The 18650-nt window shown below is 43.7% G+C and overlaps 1 long non-coding RNA gene across 3 annotated transcripts in view; it reads right to left on the minus strand.

The window, feature by feature from the left end:
* LOC148935112 (uncharacterized) overlaps positions 1-18650 on the minus strand; it is a 31793-nt gene that overhangs the window by 11586 nt on the left and 1557 nt on the right. For 2 of the 3 annotated variants that reach the window (XR_016140564.1, XR_016140563.1), the window contains exon 1: positions 16128-16560. The exons of the other annotated variant lie outside the window; for it this stretch is intronic. This is a non-coding gene — a long non-coding RNA (uncharacterized LOC148935112). Of the gene's footprint in view, positions 1-16127; positions 16561-18650 lie in introns of those variants that run through there. 3 annotated transcript variants of the gene reach the window in all.

An 18650-nucleotide genomic window follows, 5' to 3' on the forward strand; every position in this document is an offset into this window, starting at 1 on the left:
GCGAACGAACCGGTACCGGTAAGCATGACATAAATCGCTGGCGAATTTTCTGAACGAAATCGCACGCATTCGTCAGGTTTACTCAAATTACCCAATGAGGCTGAATCAGGCCGAAGGTTTTTCTTCGCGGAATTATCGTCGTATCGGCGGTAAGAGAAGTGCAACAAAAAGCAAAATTGCCGTACTTACAAATGATGCGCCGAAACGAGCGACAAGGGGCACCACGCTGAAAAACACTTCGGCCGCGTGATCAAAGGATCGCTTTCGATTCTCGTGTAAGAACGTAATTTGCCATAGTTTTCCTCGCTGCCTACATGCCGAAATCTCTCACTGTTCCTTTTATCAAATTATTTATATGACGTGACATTTACGCATTCATACATTTATTTTTAATGATGAGGTGCAATCAAAGTGATTTCGCGCAAACATTGAAATTTAATAAAAGCATTCTAACAGTCAATTATAGTATAGGATATTTATTTATCTCTTTTTATATTTATCTCTTTGATAATCGGGTTTTCATAACCGGGTATGATTGTGCGTGATTAATTAATTATTTTCATCGAACGGTTTTAGTCATTTGTAACAGATTGTATAGCTTAGCATCGATATCGACATAATGCTCTCGTTTAATCACAATATTTTAACATAATTACATGTAAATTCTCAGCAAGCCAGGCCACGTTGTGTGACGGCGACGAGCGAACCGGTTTCAATGAGATGACGTTAATTAACGGTCCGTTAATATAAATCGTTCGACGTAGCGACGCGCAACGTGAAGGCCTCGCGGTACGCCGACCGACAGAATTTCAATTTAACGGAACGTAATCGTCCACAATCTCATACGTTATCCGTGTGCGTGACAAGTAAGGATCATTAACACGGCGACGTTTAATAAAGTGCTCTCGTTAATTATGACCGCGCTGTAGAATGCCACCAACAAACCAAGCCAGATTTTCTCGTATAAATAATTATGAAAATCCGATTCAACTACAATTAATTATTCTTGCAAAATAAATTAGAGAGACGAAACGTGTAGTGTTTTCGTTTTCACAAAAGATTTCACGAAATAATTGAAATAACCGGGATTTCATGAAATAATTAAAATTAATTGCGTTAACACTTAGTTAAAGATCGAAAGATCGTCTTAACCGAAATAAAATTTTATATGAATAACATATTATGAAATAAGTTTATGAAACATTTATAAATGAATGTGAATTTAATTACCTCCAACACCTCCTTATGGCCAGATCGGTATCGCTTTTTATCAATGGAACTTGATCGTGAAGAAAGTCAATCACTGGCCAATTTGGGTAATCGTTATTTTTTGCTCAACATCCTGTGATACCTGCGGAAGAATGATACTCGCGAATGACGGGCAACCGCATTAATTCTAATTAAACGCATCCATTCGCACGTCCGCATTGCACGATGCCCCGATTGCCGTCAAATGTGCCGAGGGGGATCGAGAGGGCAATCGACCTGATCCAAAAGGCAGGCGTGCAACTTTCACGCGCACGCGCTACGGATCTCGTTGCGCGTGCCTCTCTCTCTTCTGAATCTTCGCGAGCACCTGCGTCGCGTTGCGTGACTCTCCTCTCTTTTTTTCCTTCCAATCACAACCGCACGACCGCGATTTACGTCAGGCTTCACGATAGTCAATGCGCATTTACAGAGCGCTCGTCAAGTACGAACAATTATAAAATAATTAGATTGTAAGACATATTTTGATATCTCACTTGACGAACGTAACATCGGTCGCATAATTCTTATATTTTAATGTTCAGTGTAATATGATCCCGTTAGATATTAGACATAAAAAAAGAAAGAAATAACAGCAAATACCTTATATAACCGAGAACAAAACTAAAAAAATATAAATTTATTCAAAATTAGTAGAGTTTTTTATGTAAATAAATAGTAGATCATAAATAATTTCACGTGCATGTATAAAAAATTTAATCCACATCGATGATTATGCGAGGACTCTTACAGCATCCGCCACATGTTTTACACCCCGTATACGGGCGCACTCGTTATGCCAAGAGTCGCCGTATTTATTTATAATGTACGATGCACTACTCGCATCCATTAAGTTCGCATTTACGCGGATAATTGTACGTGGGAACCATTACCAGCGATTCTTATTTATTTATTAACCGTATAACCTGAATACATCAGTTATGGGCTTTTTTATTGCACGGGAACGCATGCGGAAGCCATTTCAGAACGACGGATTTTTAATGAGACGCGTGAATCTCGTGGAAATCGTTTGCCAGATAACTCGATTCGCGTATCGGAGAGGGTAATTCATTTTAGTCGTTCTTTTAACGTACGAGCGTGCTCGCGCTCGTGCTCGTCGTGAAACGCGTGGGTAGTCAGCGGGACAAATATGGAGATGCATAAAACTTTTATGGAAACTCGCGAGGCCGCGAGAAATGGTCGTTTCGTGGCAACCGCTTCGGTGCATCGGAAACGAAGCGAAATGGCCTAATCAATCTCTATTACTTCATACAAATCGTCATCACCGATAGAAGACTATGGCCGGTGTATCTCGCTCGGGAATGAATATGTATCAACGGTCGCGCGATGCCTTCCTTCTCCTCCCCCTCCCCCCCCCCCCCCGGAGATACCGCTCCCTTTGAGCGTATTCACGAACGGAACAGGCAGGTGTTTCGTTCCCGAGATCGTTCTCTCGCGTTTATGCGCGCACGTGCTTTATTGCTCCGTCTCTCGGGCACATCTCAGTGACTCCGGTGCTCGTCAATCAGCGAAGGATGCCGGCCGAGTCTCTTGATCTCCCTCCTCTCTCTACCCACGAGACTTTTTCTCGGGGGGCACACCGCTCACTCCTTCCTCTCTTATGCATAAGGGGTCATGGCCCACGAGCAGGTGCCCAAAACCACATGTGAATGTACGGATGCACGCAGACTGACACGTATTCGATCATGCGTGCATGAGCCGTTACGTAAATCTTCCCTCGATAGGTGTCTATCTCTTCCTCTTTTTCTCTCTGTCTCTCCGGCCCTTTCGCGTCCCGCCATGAAACTCGATATTTGTCACCGGAAGACCGCGTCAATATTTTGCACTGACGGAAGCTACGTCAAAAACTGATCGTATCGTAAAAAAATGATATTTGTTTGCAAATAAGTTACGAGACTCGCTTGTATACTGTTATTGATTATTGTCGTATCGTTCGTCAACATTCGTTGTAGGCGTGATGAAGCGAGACGCTCCGAAGCATCGGCAAATAAAGTTTTTCAAATATGATATCTCCCTGTATATACCATTTATTACATATTACGTAAAACAACAACCGCTTATTACAATGTTTTCAACTGTTATAATTAAAAATTCTCTTTCCTCTTTGCTCTGGGATTCCACGGACTGGCGGGAGAACAATATTGATTATACTAATAATTTACTTGCCTTCGCTAGGTCGGGAACAATAGTGAGCGATTTATCGCGCTTCACTCCCATTAAGGAGCGTACACGTGGCCTATGGTTGTCCTAGGACTGAATATCGAGTCGCTACATCCGCAAGACTTATGATCTTACTTCCCTGAATGAACATCGAGAATGCTTTAAGACGATGGCCGACATAAGCTTACGGTCTTTGTCGCACCGAACACGGCGCACGTCCGTCAGACCCCAGGACGGGGACAAAAAGCGCCTGTCTACGTGGAGGCCGGTGTTGCGTTTCAGCTCGTCAAGATGCACGCTGCATTTACCATTAATCAACGCGGAGAGTAAATGATTACGCCGATGGCACTCACGGAACCGTTGGCGTTGGCCCGTGATTGGCGAACGGACGACCGATGACGGATGAGGGTTTAGCGATCTTTCTCATCTACTTAGCCTCGTCCTCTAGGAAATAAGTGGTCACATGGATGACGTGGTTGGAGGTGGTCTAGATTTCTTTCTAACGATTACGATAGTTGAATATTAACAAAAAAATAATATGCCGGAACGATTTCTCAAGATAGCGCGTAATTGCGTTGTCGCGATAAATTGAAAAATATCTAGCTCGTGCGCAAAAAATTAATTTTCAATTCGCAAATCGAATTAAACTAGTTTTCTTCTCTCATTTCGCACGAATCATAATGCGAGGGCGTAGTGCGGGATCTTCGCATGCACCTGTAATAACATCGGTGGGTTTATAGCAACGACCTATGACCCCGCCCGCGTTTGAGATAGAGGCGAATGATGCGTCGAAGGCAGCCGTGGTAGTCGATTATCCAGTCATTTTCCCAGGCCCTTTCGTAGGAACACGACGCGTCCAGCTTGATCTGAACATTATGTAGAAGACGTGCACGTGTGCTAGTGAGTATATGTCAGAGCTATTACATTCGGACTCGGGTAGACGACGAGCACCGTGGAGGAGGGGAACTCACAGAGTGGACTATAAAAGGAAGGGTGGGTAGTATATACTCTTCTTTCTTCTCCATTATCTCGCTCCTTCTACCTCCTCTAGAGTACCGAGCGAAAAACGATAAAGAAAGAGGAAGAGAGAAGAGAGTCTGGATGAGGCAGAAGACTGAGCGAGCATTGGCGTAAACCAAACGTCATTGGATAAGTTTTTAATATATTCGCGTATTAATAGTATTAGATCATATCTGAAATATAAATGGCTCGCTGTAACCGACGTAACTTAAAAATATATACGAGGAGTCCCGCGAGAAATCCGATAACGACTTCGAGCCAAAATGTTCAAGTTAATCCGGCACGTAATTTAATTAAGCACTGTAGATGAAGCAAAATGATTTCACGTTTATCTGACGCATCTGCTGATGTAAGGAGCGGTGGTTCCTTTTTAGGAGGCTCTCGCCGGTGTCCGCGCCGATGTCGAGGCGGCCTCGTCTCTCGCCACGCGCATTAAGAGGTCACGCTCCGGCAGGTGGTGGCGCGCGTGATTCACTCGGTCGCTCGCTCGCTCGCTCGCTAGGCGTACCACCTCTATTCACTCACACGGGCGAGTTAATTGTCGCAAGGGACGTTGATTTAAAGCCCGGCCCGATCTCCCTCACCGAGATAATGAGTAGCGGGGCCTGTGCAACGACGGGGATCTCGCGTGGCTTAGATTACGCCTCATCTATGCCTCGCCGCCGACGTGCTTCAAGGGTGGATGGATGGAAGACGCCCTTAGAAGATAGGATCCGTAAGTTCCATTTGAGCTTCGTCGCGCTCGAAATCTTGGGACGGCGATAACGGTGAAATCGGCCCTAACGCAATCAGCTTTTAGCCCGTTCTTCGGCACAGTTGTAAATATCCCATGATAAATCCGGAATGGCAACATTACAGGCACAACTAGATACGGCTTGCTCGAAAAATCGAATGAGCGTGCTCATTGGCTATTCGGCATCGCGTTTCGAGCGGCGCGAGTAGCAAGACCGCCGGCGTGGTTAAAAATCAAGGCAACTACGGCACTCAGCCTGGGCTCCGCCGCGTCGCGCCGCGCCGCGCTGCCGATGCGAAGATGACACCGCCGTGGTCCGTGGCCCCAAGGTATTACCGGGAGCTCATAAATCTTCTTAAATATCCTCTCTATCTGTTCATCATCCGTACGCCGAGGTGCGGTCCCGAGTTAAGCCGCACATCGAAACAGCTGCCGCTTAACAGTAGTTGTAATGGGCATGCAGAGTGCGCGGGAGTGCAATCAGACTTCATCTCGTTGCAGAGCTCTGACCGAGCATACATCACGCGTGCGTTCCTCCGGAGGCTGTCACGAGCGGCTCCCTCATTGTTCCCCGGCTACGGCCCCCGTGGCCATCTCCGTCCGCTCGTTTTCGCTCTATTTCTTCCGCCCTCCGTCGAGGTTTCAGCGTTTTTTGCGGGTGCACGCGTGTGGGGGCGCATTAGCGCTCGAGAGAAATCTCTACCTCGGAGTTTCTCAAAGAGCATTCCTTTTATTGAACTAATGCCACGTTCTCTTTTTGCGCTGTCGCATTCGCGGCAAGATTAATCGTAGCGATCTGGTAGAACAGCTTTTCTTAATTCGAACGTGTAGAATCGACGAATCAATAATGCCGATAATGTCTCTCAACGTTACCAAGCATTAAAAAGCAATCGTTAGAATTAAACAAAAATGGCAAGTTGTAATTGTAGAATGAAGTACTATTCACTTGCTGTGCCACGAGACTCGGCGGAACGAACTTCAGCGATAAGTCCCTGCGGCAGAAATAACGTTACCTCGATCTTGCAACAAGACCTTCCACTTCTTCGCGTACACGCGATATACTCGCGATTCGTCCCGATCGATCGCGATCGAGAAGCGAGGCGTGCCGCCTAATGCTAAAAGGTTAAAGAATCCTCCTCGCGCGCGGCATTCTCCACGCGCGCTCATCGTAAAGTTCTCCGAGATTTCTCTCTTCTCTTTCCGCGCCGCGGCGCTAAAGCACCAAGGTTACACTTCTACCTTCGTGGTAGGTGAGCCAAGAATCGGCAAGGTGAGCACCAAGAGTTCTCTCTCTCTCTCTCTCTCTCTCTCTCTCTCTCTCTCTCTCTCTCTCTCTCTCTCTCTCTCTCTCTCTCTCTCTCTCTCTTTCTTTCTCTCGATCGAACACGCCGCGAGACACGGTTGCGCGATAGCATCGCTGCCGCTCACGGATCTCCGTAACTTCTCCCATTCCACCTTCTCATCGATCTCCATTTCTTCGTTCTCTCTTCCGCGAGTCGTGCGTTGTCCTTCTTCTCGGAAGAGTCGCGGCGCGAACGTGCAATCGCAATTGCAATTGCGAAACGGCACGAGCGCAGAAACAGCGGCTGCGCCAAGCGTAATTTATTTCATTGGGCGATTGCGGCGTCTGTGGGGTATCGCGTTTGTTCGACTATTTAAATCCACAATTGCACTTTATGCAAATGAATGAGTTCACCGTACTACCTAATTATCTTATATATTCTTTTTCAATATCGCTCTTTTTTTTCCTCAATCTTATCCTTTCTCTCTTTTCCTTCTACGTCGTCAACGTATGATAAATTGCGACAAAAAAATAACTCCGCAACGAAATGGAAACAGTTTTACCACATGACAGTGCAGCGCATTGATCACGGATGCGCTCGTCATCTTTCACTTTTCTCTTCCTTGCATACCTTATACTCACCGTCCTCTCGTTCGGCGAACAATCACGGTGGGGTGTGTGCATACGATTGCACTTTGTTGCGGCACGAGCAGCATGTCAGAGACCGCACCTGTACCCAGTCTCCTTCTCGCTCCTGAAAGTGCGTTTCCCCACCTCGCTGCCTCACCTCGCCGCTACCGACACCACGATGTTGGCGATGCGCTCGTTTCTCAAAAGCGCCTTTCTCCGTCTGATGTTAACGATCATTGTCAAAAGTGATCGCAGCGAGGAACGTCATACGTATGTGATCGATCGTAGTTTTATAAAGCCGACACGTGATATAAAGTTAAAATTGCCCACATCATGAACAGCGTTCTAAATGCACCCGCATGCCTCAGCAGTAGTTGTTACGTTGTATACTTACGACAACAATCAATATGTACATGTGTACATAGTACATACCGTGATAAATCGATACAAATTGCAACCAGGTCGTTCATCAGTTCGTCGTATCGACGCAACTTACAACCGAGCTGACGAGAAATTCAACAAATAACTGTAATTACAATAGCTGTTCCTATAAAAATGATTATTAAACATCCACATTTATTTATGCTTGTATAGATTAATACGGTGTTTTGTTATGTCCGGTTTTGATATTTCCCTAGAGGGATCTTTGACCTTCCCCCTTGAGACCATCTCGATGATGCCCAGAACTTCATTGTCACCCACTTGCCAGGATCGCGTATTTCCCATTCCTCTGCCCCCTTGTGTTCCCTCCATTTTTCAAGGTGCATCTCCGACTGTAAAATAGCTAATGCGATGGGGATGGTGTCGTCTATCTGGCTGTGCCATCTCGGACTGGCTAACACCTTGGGTGGCACTACGTTTAGTAAAGATATCACCGGCAGATCTAGGAACCACGCGGGACCGAGTATTTTGTCTGCTGTCACGGTGTGGTTCCACTCACGAGAGCGTAATTTATATGCTCGCCCATAGACGGGCACTGCGATGGAGGCGTGTAAAGACTCGAGTACATGAAAAGTCCCAAGTATGACATCCGAGTCATCGTGAGTCGCAGGATCGCACAAAATCGATTGTCCGCTATCGCTTGACATTCTGCGTATCGTTGTTGTCTTGTTCAGCAAAACGTTTCAACCATAAAAATTTCAACAAATACAATCGGCGTCAAAATTCTTGAAACTTAATTTTGATTCTCACAATACCTCTATTATTCAATAAAACTATTCGATAAAACTCGTTTTCCGATGACAAAAAGATCTTGGTTAAAAATTTTTAAAAAACAAATATAATGAATTTATTTTGGAAAAGAAAGTATCATCAATAAAAGTATTAACATTAAAAGAATTAAAAAAAAAAATAATTAAAATTTCACAATTGTGTCAATATGTTTGTGATGATGCATATTACAAACACATTCGAAGCGAAAGAAGTTATAACTGTCGAATATAACATCGACGATAAATAACGCAGGGCTCCCCGTTGTCGCGATGCTCATACTGTAGTCTTAAACAGCTGAAAAGTTTAAGGGAAGGGGGAAGATGCGTTCGCTGGGAACGGGGAACGCGGTCCTTGCCTCGTCTTCTCTTCGTTCTTCAGGCAGCACCTGCCATGACTCACTGCTCGGCTCCCCCGCAAAACTTCGCCGGATTACAAAGACTTAAATACCACTCGTCCGCCGAATATATAGGGCCGTAAGGAATATACGACGCCGAATTCGCGACGCCAAGATTCCGTGCCCGTGGCGGTGGAAGGATTCGCGGCGAGTAGGAAAAAAGAGGACACTTTGAAAAATAGTCGTCATTCCGCGGGATTAGCGATTCGTTAAGATTATAGCTCGTAAAAATTACAAATCCTCGACGCCGAAGGGATTTGAAAGGTTGTCGGTCTACTGGCGGATCAGGATCGGTCATGCGCGCGTGTCTTTTCACCGTGGAGCCGCACGTTATGTCTCTTTTGAGTTGGAAGAAAAGATTAAATAAAATAACCTGACAAGGAAGAATTATATATGTATAAAATTTTTATGTTTTCTTGAAAGAAATTTAAATTCGAATTCTTGAATATATATATAAATTTCTTTTTAGTGTTTGGAATTTTATATCACCTTTTTATATAATATAATAAAAAAAACAATACAATATAATACAATATAATAAAAAAATCGTATCAAAAATCATTATCCTTTTATCGTTTTTACTACACTAAGATATCCCAAAAATTGCGAAATACACACGTTTTAATTATTTGTGCCAAAGAACAGCGACTACGAACAGTGGCTAAAAACGGTCTGGTCGAAAACCGCTGTTGAGCATAGCCACTAGTACGAGGTGGTAGCAATTATTTTCTGATTTTTTTCTCTCATTAGCCGCACGCCCCGAAGAAAGTCATCCGATGCGAGGAAATGCTCGAAGATAGTGAGAGGCGGCCAACTCTCGCCTCTGGGGATAGGGCGTAAGAATGAGAAAAAGGAGAAAGAAGACCGGCGCATGACCCGGCGAGCACGCAGCATCTTGCCGACGATGCTGCTCTTCTCGCGCTGCTGCATTGCTCTATTCTTAGACTACGATGGGACAGGTGGCAAAGCCGCGCGTACGCGCCTCTCTTTGTTCCTATATATCCTATATATCGTTGCCTCTTACCAGCCGCGCTCTCGCTATTTCTCCTATCTAGTTATGGAATTCCGCGCGAGTTTGTATCGTCGACTTCAAGCACCGGCAGATGTTGCGCGTGGAGAATGTTATAACGTAAGGACGGTTGGCAATGTTACGTCTCTGAAAGTTTTGCCAGTAAAATGGAAGAACTCCCGCGAACTATCACGAGTAAACGGATGGAATAAAGTAATGAGTAACGATCTTTTTTTAATTTTAACTAACTTTAATTTTAGCTAACTTGTAACATTTGCCGGAGGAAAAATAAATGAAAGAAATGTATTACCACACAAACTCGAACTTTTCAAAAGTCATACTTCTTGCTGATTTAGTAAGTTCTCCAGTTTATCTATAATTTTCTCTGTAATTAAGGTGTAATTTATCTTTTAAAAATTTCTGCAGTTAGAGTTTTTTAAGGCACAAATATTTAATTGTTTTTCTATGATCATTTTAAAAGGCTCTTTCTCTCCCTTTCTTATTCTTTTTCTTTTTCTTTTCAGTTATAATTGCTTAAAGAAGATATTGTGCTATTAATGCAGAAAATTTTGCTAGCATTCAAAACTTAGACAATTCATATTCAAGATTCACACAGTTGTCGAACTAACATTGGAAAACTTTATTGTTGCAGTGACCTGAAAATTTCGTTTATTATATTTGGTATTGTAGTCCATCTTGTCGCACGACGATTCTGCCAAATTGTTTCGTCGTCATTGACATTTCTGTTCAATACTAAACTAAATTATGATAAAGAGACAGCTGCGTATTCTTTGTATCAAGTGAAAACTAGAGTAAATAGCTTTGAATATTACTACTAAAAAATAACAAGTTGTATGGCAGGAAAGTTTTCAGGCCAGTTTTTCAGATATTATTCGCGATCTTTTGTGTGTTTCCTTCGCAATAAAATCGTATCATACATAATTTTGTTGAAGGTATATATTGTACATTTGAGGGTGATGTATTAAAGGAAAGGGAAGCATAATTTAATTCTACTTTCCGTGGGTAATCCTACAACGTTTGAGAAAACATTATAATACGTGTTGTTCACGAAACCGAGGAGAATACGACTCTCTCGTCGATCCCCAGAGATCAAAAGTCACGTCACGCGCAAAGGGACCAAGTGAATCCTCTCGACTACTCGTCGAAAAATAAACTTTCGTGCCAGACGGAATCGTGCATTTACTTGGTACACGATATTCTGTGGGATATTCGTAAATACTGGAAAGTGCGATTATTTTCTCAGAATCCGTCACCGACTGGACATGCCGGGATACTATAAAGAAACCCTTGACTTCGCCGTCATGCCTGGGGACATCATTATTTTTTAACCATAGAGAGAGGGAGAGAGAGAGACAGAGAGAAAGAAAGAGAAAAAAGAGCACCAAGCGACCGTCCGTCAAAGGAATCACACGCGGATGAAGATTCTCCTCTTGGTCCAATAAAAACAAACTTCGCCATCCGTATCCATCCTCGCCGAGTCCACCTTCAGGCCCTTTTCTTGCCAGTCAGGCACCTTCAGTTTGCGATCCTAAAACAACTGAATCGCCGTGACGCGATGCGACGCAACGCGACGGTTTGCTGCGAGACGCATGACATATGACGGGAATATATTGATGATTGCGGCAGCCTTTGTGAAGATGCAGCGTGTGCATTTAACGTAACGCAGTGCTCCTCGATCATCAATGCCGAAGATAAACTGCTGAGATAACGCGGCTGCCAAAACGAAATTGATTAACCCGTTTGCTAAGCGGGTGGCGAAACTAACTCCACGGTCGAAGCATGATTTATTGCGCGTAACAATATAACGCGTTGTCCCGCAACAGCATCTGGAAACCGGCTCAGCTCCGCGTCTCTCGGTGTTCAATTCTGATCGAAATAACGTTTACCACACAAATGTTAATAGGCTATGCGAACTCGTTAAGTAATGTTAGCGCTTATCGGCAGATTTAATTAATGGAACGTCCTCCGAACTCCCACTCCCACTGGTCGCAGGTAGGTAATTCTGCGACTCTAGATTTATCACTCGAAGGCGTGGACACGCGCGCTGGTGCACAATTAATCGAGTCCGGAGCTAGTGACATTTGAATCGCGAGCCAGGTAGACCGCATACCGTCGAAAGAAATTGGAAAAAAAAAGAAACATTAATTCGCAATAAAGTTCTCTGCCGCGCATCCGGCGAGCTTCATTATGCGGGATGCCGCGAGATTTAAGAAAAAAAAACACACCCCGACGGTGGGGTGAGAGGTTAAGAATCACGGAATAGCGAACTGACGGCCGTGTGGGAGGACATTATCTTCACCGTAGCCGTTCACCATCGTGACATCGGGACACGTTGCCCAGCGTGACTCCGTATTATTTGGCGCGGCAGTCGCATACAGGGCCCCATGACGCGGCTCGAAGTCGTTAGGCACCATTCAAAATCACCTTAAGTCGCCATCAAGTAGCGACTATTTTGTCCTGCTCTCCTGGAACCACAGAAGAGTTCCCACTACCAATCCCCGCGGTTCCTCCCGCCGCCCACTCCCCACCGGAGCGAGGAATTATAATTTGAGCGACCCTTGGACCATGAGGAAGGACAACATGAGCTGCTGATGCGAGAAACATTCCACTGACTTGACGTCCTTCGTCAAGAAAGAAGCGCGAATTGGAGAAATTAATGTTTTCTTGATTCTCTGTGTGTATGTGTGTTTTGTGTGTGTTTTGTGTGTGTGTTGCATATGCCCACAAGCACGTATATATATATGATGTTCGTAAAGAAAAATAATATGATTAGATTAACTTCTCTAGAATCATGCAATAAACAAATGCGTGGTAAAAATAGCTGATAACACGAATTTATATAATTTGAGTCGTACTATTGATCTAAAACTCATTATCATTACTTTCAAGAATTTCTTTCTACAATTTGTTCTGTATAAATATTGTAAAATAAGAAAGATATTTATTTTAAAAAAATAAAGGATCCGAGATTAAGGCTTATCTGCCGTCATTTATTTACGCCTGTATCTCGAGACCTCGCGTACATTTTTATGCAATTAGTGTTTTACGCTCGTATCATTCGTCGACGTTAGTTTATTCTCATTACTTTGATACCCCGGTAAACGCTACTTTGGTAGCATTGTCGTTAAATCGCACCTACGGTAACGCCGCACTAAGAGGGTCAGAGGTCACAAGCGAATCCTTCGTTACTCCTCGGTCGTGAGTATCGATTAGCGCCTTCGATGGCGGACCATCGGCCGCTTTGTAGCCGCGTCGACGAGATTTTACGAGCCGGGTCGGCGGGAAATATGTTCTACAGAATTTAAAGCTTTATCTTACACTACCACGTACCCGACGAACTACCACGGAATTTTTGTCAGAAATATTCCTTCCACTACTCGTAAACATCCTGCCGACAGCTGGAATCCTGCATCGCGCTGTAAAAATGAAAATCAGTGATTTCGTACTGTTTATACTGACGTTTATGCCGTAATCTATTATCGACTAAAAAAAGAAATCAATCTTCTTTAACTTTATCAGTCAGACAAAGCATCAATAATTAGACATTTATGACTTTTTTAGATGTATAAAACGAATTAAAATTCTCCTTTCCCTAAATAATGAATATCTTTCTTGTTCTAAATTAGCATTTTTATTTCGGAGATGCGATAAATATAGGAAGAAGAAGAGTCATATTCACGAATGATTTCGGACTGATTTCCTGTTGGGAATCAACATCCCCTCGCGGTCCCTCCAAAATCACGCGTTATTTATAGCAATCGCATACAAGGGTTCGTAACAAAAATTCCCCGTGACCACAAAATCTCACAAGCGAGCTATTCATTGCTGCGCTGTCTCAAGGTATAAGACTCATCATTATTCGTTGATGAAGAGCGTCGGGAACGGTGACGGGCAGCATTCGCTGTCTAAAACAACGCGTTCTTTCAGACCTTCCCCGTACGATAGACCGATGCGAGGAGTCGTCCACAACGAAAGGAAGACAGGGGATCGCGTTGTCGGTCGCCAGTTTAGTTTAGATTCATCGCAACTTCGTCGAGCAGTCCGAAATAAGGACATCGTTATATACTTCAATTAAAAGGATTCGGCCGGGTCACTTCCGAATTAGAAACTCCGCGATCGTTTCAGCCTTTTGCACGAGCACGCTCGTGATATTACCCGGAGCGCTTCTTCTATAATCTCGACGGAAAAGAAATCGAGACGACCTCGATTCGAAATGGTATCCGATTGCTCGAAAGGCGGGCGATATTTATCAACGAGGGTGAATCAATTTCAAAACCTAGCGTGACCAATTCTCATGGAATCCCTCAGAATCCGAAATATATACTTGAGAATTTCGAATGGAACAATCTCTCTCTGTCCGGGGGATAGTCTTTCCGTCTCTATCTTTTTCAGTTAATTGGGTATAAATTGGATCCAATTTAATTCGAATTAAAGCCGCAGGATCCGCCGTGGATATCTCGTCTTTCCTTTCGACAGCACCTTTCTTAGAAACGAGATACTACCATGCATATTTGTACGACCTTCATTGGGAATTGGGAATTCGATTAATTTTCTTTTCTTTTTTTTTTGCATCAAGATATAACGATTTATTATTATCGATGAAACGTGTTATTTGCGGTTATTTATAAAAAAACCGAATGTAATGTCGATGCATCAAAATGACAAATGCATTCATCGTTTGCACTCATTATTTCCATATCAAGTGCCACTCAAAAACATCGTATTTCTTTCATGTATAAATAACCGCAGGTTTAATTCGAATGCGATCCAATCTCGATCCAGTGATCACGCGTCCAGCGTCCACCTGGAGAACCCCTCCCTAGTGCGCAATTTCGAGGCAATCCGAATCTCGAGACGTACAATGTTCCGACGCGTCCTCTTCACCCTTCTATGTGTACGTTTAGTCGTACCACCTGTGCGCCTGTAAATCCGGTTATAAAAAGATCCACCGCGTTTAGAGACCGGAGTACGAATGTGAGAGAGATAAAGAGAGAAGTAGAGAGAGAGATAGAGAGAGAGAGAGAAAGGGGGGGGGGGGATGGATTCACAAGGAGCAGTTCACAATAAGCGGTGCTTTCTACGCGAGATGCGAACGGAGGAGACCACCGGCCAGGCTCGTTCTCGACGAGTAAACGCGTCTCGAATCGAAACGGCCTCACGCGATAGGATTTAATTTATTTTCAAATCCCATGATCCATGAGAGGACCCATGAGAAATCCATCCAGTCGGGAAAAGATTCATTCCGTTCCATTCCGAGTGAATGCATTAAGTCGACGATCTGTTTCATTATTTCAGATTCGAAATTATCCACTGCACCGCGATCTTCGCGATTAATCCCTCTCGCGTAACACGCCGTCGAATAAGCCGTTAGACAAAACCGGAATCTAAACGTGTTCTCTATATATAAAAGCGACAAATGGAAGGGAATGATAAATTTGTCGATGAAAAAAAGTACAACGCTTTATTCGAGCTTTTTTCACATCGATATTCGAACGTGAAAATAACGAACGCGAGTGATTTTGTCACTTTGGTACAGAGTGAGATGTCCTTATGAACATTTTGAAAGCCGATGCCTCTAATTGTATGCAACAATACTCGGTACATGGTTTTCAAGCGGTCAAAGGGATTCAATTTCGATCGCGATGCGATGGGGAAGCGGGCATACATATCAATTAAAGCGGATCATTCGCTTTCGTGCGCTACGCAGCGTGCACTTGATTAACTCCGTTTTCGCTCGTCGCTCGTGAATATCTTTTTCTGACCGATCCCAAGCACCGATTCCGCGCGTTTATACGTCGCGGCGGGCAGTCATTATGTGATTAAGGGGGTTACATGGATCGCTACAACTTGATCGATTATTCGCCGGTGCCGCGCACGCGGTCATCGCGCCACCCGAAAAAGAGTTAATTATTCCCGAATTCTTTTTAACGAGCCTCACTTTTGTAGGTCGGGACTCCTTGGCTTGTTCAGGCAGAAAGGACTTTACGAGCGATGTTCGATATCTCGAACGCGAGCGAGCATAATAAAGCGAACGTTCATCGTTCGCTTACGAAGTTCCTATGACCGTCATTGGTACATTTCCGAGACGCGTAATAAGAAGGTACGTCGGGAGAAAATGTTTAATTGCTGACAGTGTAACAAGCACGAAGTGCTTTCAACGGTTAATTTCGTTCCATTGCCAACGGTGACCTCGAAAGGTGCAAGTAATGTACGGAGCGTTTGTTTCCGTCTTTCTCCACGGCATCGTACGGTCGAAATTCGTACGGGTATAATATGTGTGTGTGTGTGTGTGTGTGTGTGTGTGTGTGTGTGTGTGTGTGTGTGTGTGTGTGTGTGTGTGTGTGTGTGTGTGCTTGTTATTGAAATTAACCAGCGTGTAATCAGCCCGTAAGCACGATACCTTAAACGGATGGGCATGGCGCGAAATCAGTTTGTGGGACAGTCGCATTACTCTCCACGAGCACACAGCGTAGCAAGGTGCGAAACCCATATTTGGCGATGCTTCGATAAATCTGCGCCAAGACAGAAACGAAACCTCGATGTCCAATCTTCTTATTATTATTTGCCGCTTTCTTCCCGTTTATTGCACGATCGTGGATCCAATTCGGCCGTGCGTGCGGCCTGCGAACGTCTCTTTTAATTGGTTTGCCATAAAAGCGATATGCGCACGAGCTGCGAATAAATTTAACAGATTGACAGCTGTTGAAAAAAAAAACCATTTTATGAATATTTCCTAAATAAATATTATTTTTTATTACAAAAAATTATTTACAAAAACAGTTATGTTATACCATAAAATTAATGTTTCTTTTTTTAATAAAAATTTCATCTAAAACATCTAAATTGCATCTGCATTACTAAAATAAAACAAAAATAAAACAAAAATTAATTTTAAATAAAAATTAATTTTTTCATTAAAATTTGTCACATATTATTCAACAAAAAATGTGATAAACAGATAACAAGTACAATTACAGATATCTTAAATTCCGTAGAAAGTTTTCGAGATTAAACAAATAAATATTCGTGTCAATCCAAATATTATTTGTAATGCTTCTGTAATGTATTTCTTTTTTTAAGCAATTTAATTTACAATTATACAGAACACATGTTTCTTTTTTATCTCTCGACCGCTTCGATTTAATTTGATCGACGCGACCTCATCCAAAGTGTGCGATCGCGGTTGATCATGGCAGCGGCACCTGCTTAAGCCGTTTTCGCACCACCCGCGGCAAAAAGTCTCATATGCTCGACCGAGTGGTGATTACGAATGCGATTCGCGTGCAGCGTTGCTTGGCGATACGCGCGTCCAACGTTTCATTGAAATCCTCGAGCCGCCGAAAAGACGTGCTAATGAGCAAGATGCATGGCTGATTACAGAGCGGCGCGAGAAAACGAGCGTTTCAGAGGAAGATGTGCCGTAAAGCGCGTTAAGTGGTAAAAGAGTGGCCACCTAGCGAGTCGGCAAGCGGGCAAATCCTTTCCTTTAGAAGGTGAAAACCGAGAGGAGGTCGCCAGATGTTCCGTGACGACGTCGTCGATACATGAAAACCGCCAGGAAAGTGTCATAATCTCGAGCTTTACTTGTGCCAGCTGGCTAATTTCCTACACTGCCGAAAGGACGACGCAAATGACGCTCGGCGGAACGTGTAATGCCGGCAACGATGAAGGCGAGAAGAGGCTCGTACAAGGCCGCTTTAAAGTCTTTATAGGTCCGACATTTCAATAGTATACATTTTTGCATCGGCAGTTATAATGTGATTCGCGTTGCGCTGGCGAGGCCAGGTGGAAAATTCCTGAAAGAGCGCGAGATGCTTTGTCATAAAATTGGTGGACATTTTTACATAAGCTACTTATGTCACGAAAAATTTCTGTGACAAATGATTGCGAAATGTGAGAAACGGTATACTGGCAACGCTAGAAAATGTATTCAAACGCGTTGAGAAATCTGTGAAGAAGTTACGTGAAGAAATTTAAATGTTGATTTGCACCATTAATCTAAACGCTCATGGAATGCATTATTAGCTGTACGGAGTGTGAAATGGCAACGCCACTTATCAAGGTACATCAGAACAGGAAGCCTCTACGGCCATGTACTAATCGTTTATGTACAATATATGAGCTACTTGACAGCTCTATTAGCATGATTATTCTTCGCTACTACGTTACCTCACGTTGCACGTTGTCTAACATCCGTGTATGCGTATCGATTTTCACCGTGAATATATGCGATCAATAAAATTTGTGAGATAACCGATCACGGCAAAGTGATTTCTGTAGAATTCCTAGGCTACGAAATTCATTTGCAGGTATATCGTGGATGTTATTTGTTTTCCTTTCAGAGGTTGAATGTTAAAATTAGTTTCGAAGTTATTCACGTTATATAACACGCGCTTTGCAACTTCAGCCGAACCGTCGTTTGTTCATGGTAACAAATAATTTGAAACATACATCGAATAGTTTCATATTCCCCGCCGAAGTTGGGACGCACGTAGGAGAAACCTTCACGAGGTAACGGCTTACAGAAAGTTTCCGGAATGCTGGAACTGGGTATTACTTCCGAAAAGCCTTGACAACTGACCTATTCAGTCAATTGTCCATCCAGTGTACAATTGAAAGGCGCGGCAAACCCTTTTCCCCAAGTTTCTCTAATCTATTCGAGCGGCGTGGTCAGGCACGGGCTAGTTCCATTCATAAGCTCATAGCGATCACAATGGCGTGCCTGCTACGTCTATCCGAGCGCGGTTATCTAGGCAAATCCTCAAGTGAAATACCGGTAGGTTTCATTGAGCCTTAGCCAGCGAGCAATTTCGCAGCGGCATTGACTGCGATCTAAGGCGACACTTGGCAAGTTGAATTGGCAGGAAGCCCGACGCCGCTTAACTCTTCTTTCAATGAGATTATCGCCGGTTACTCGGGCCTC

Source organism: Pogonomyrmex barbatus, unplaced genomic scaffold (assembly GCF_055798465.1).
Source record: "Pogonomyrmex barbatus isolate J1 unplaced genomic scaffold, ASM5579846v1 scaffold6, whole genome shotgun sequence".
Classification (NCBI taxonomy): domain Eukaryota; kingdom Metazoa; phylum Arthropoda; class Insecta; order Hymenoptera; family Formicidae; genus Pogonomyrmex; species Pogonomyrmex barbatus.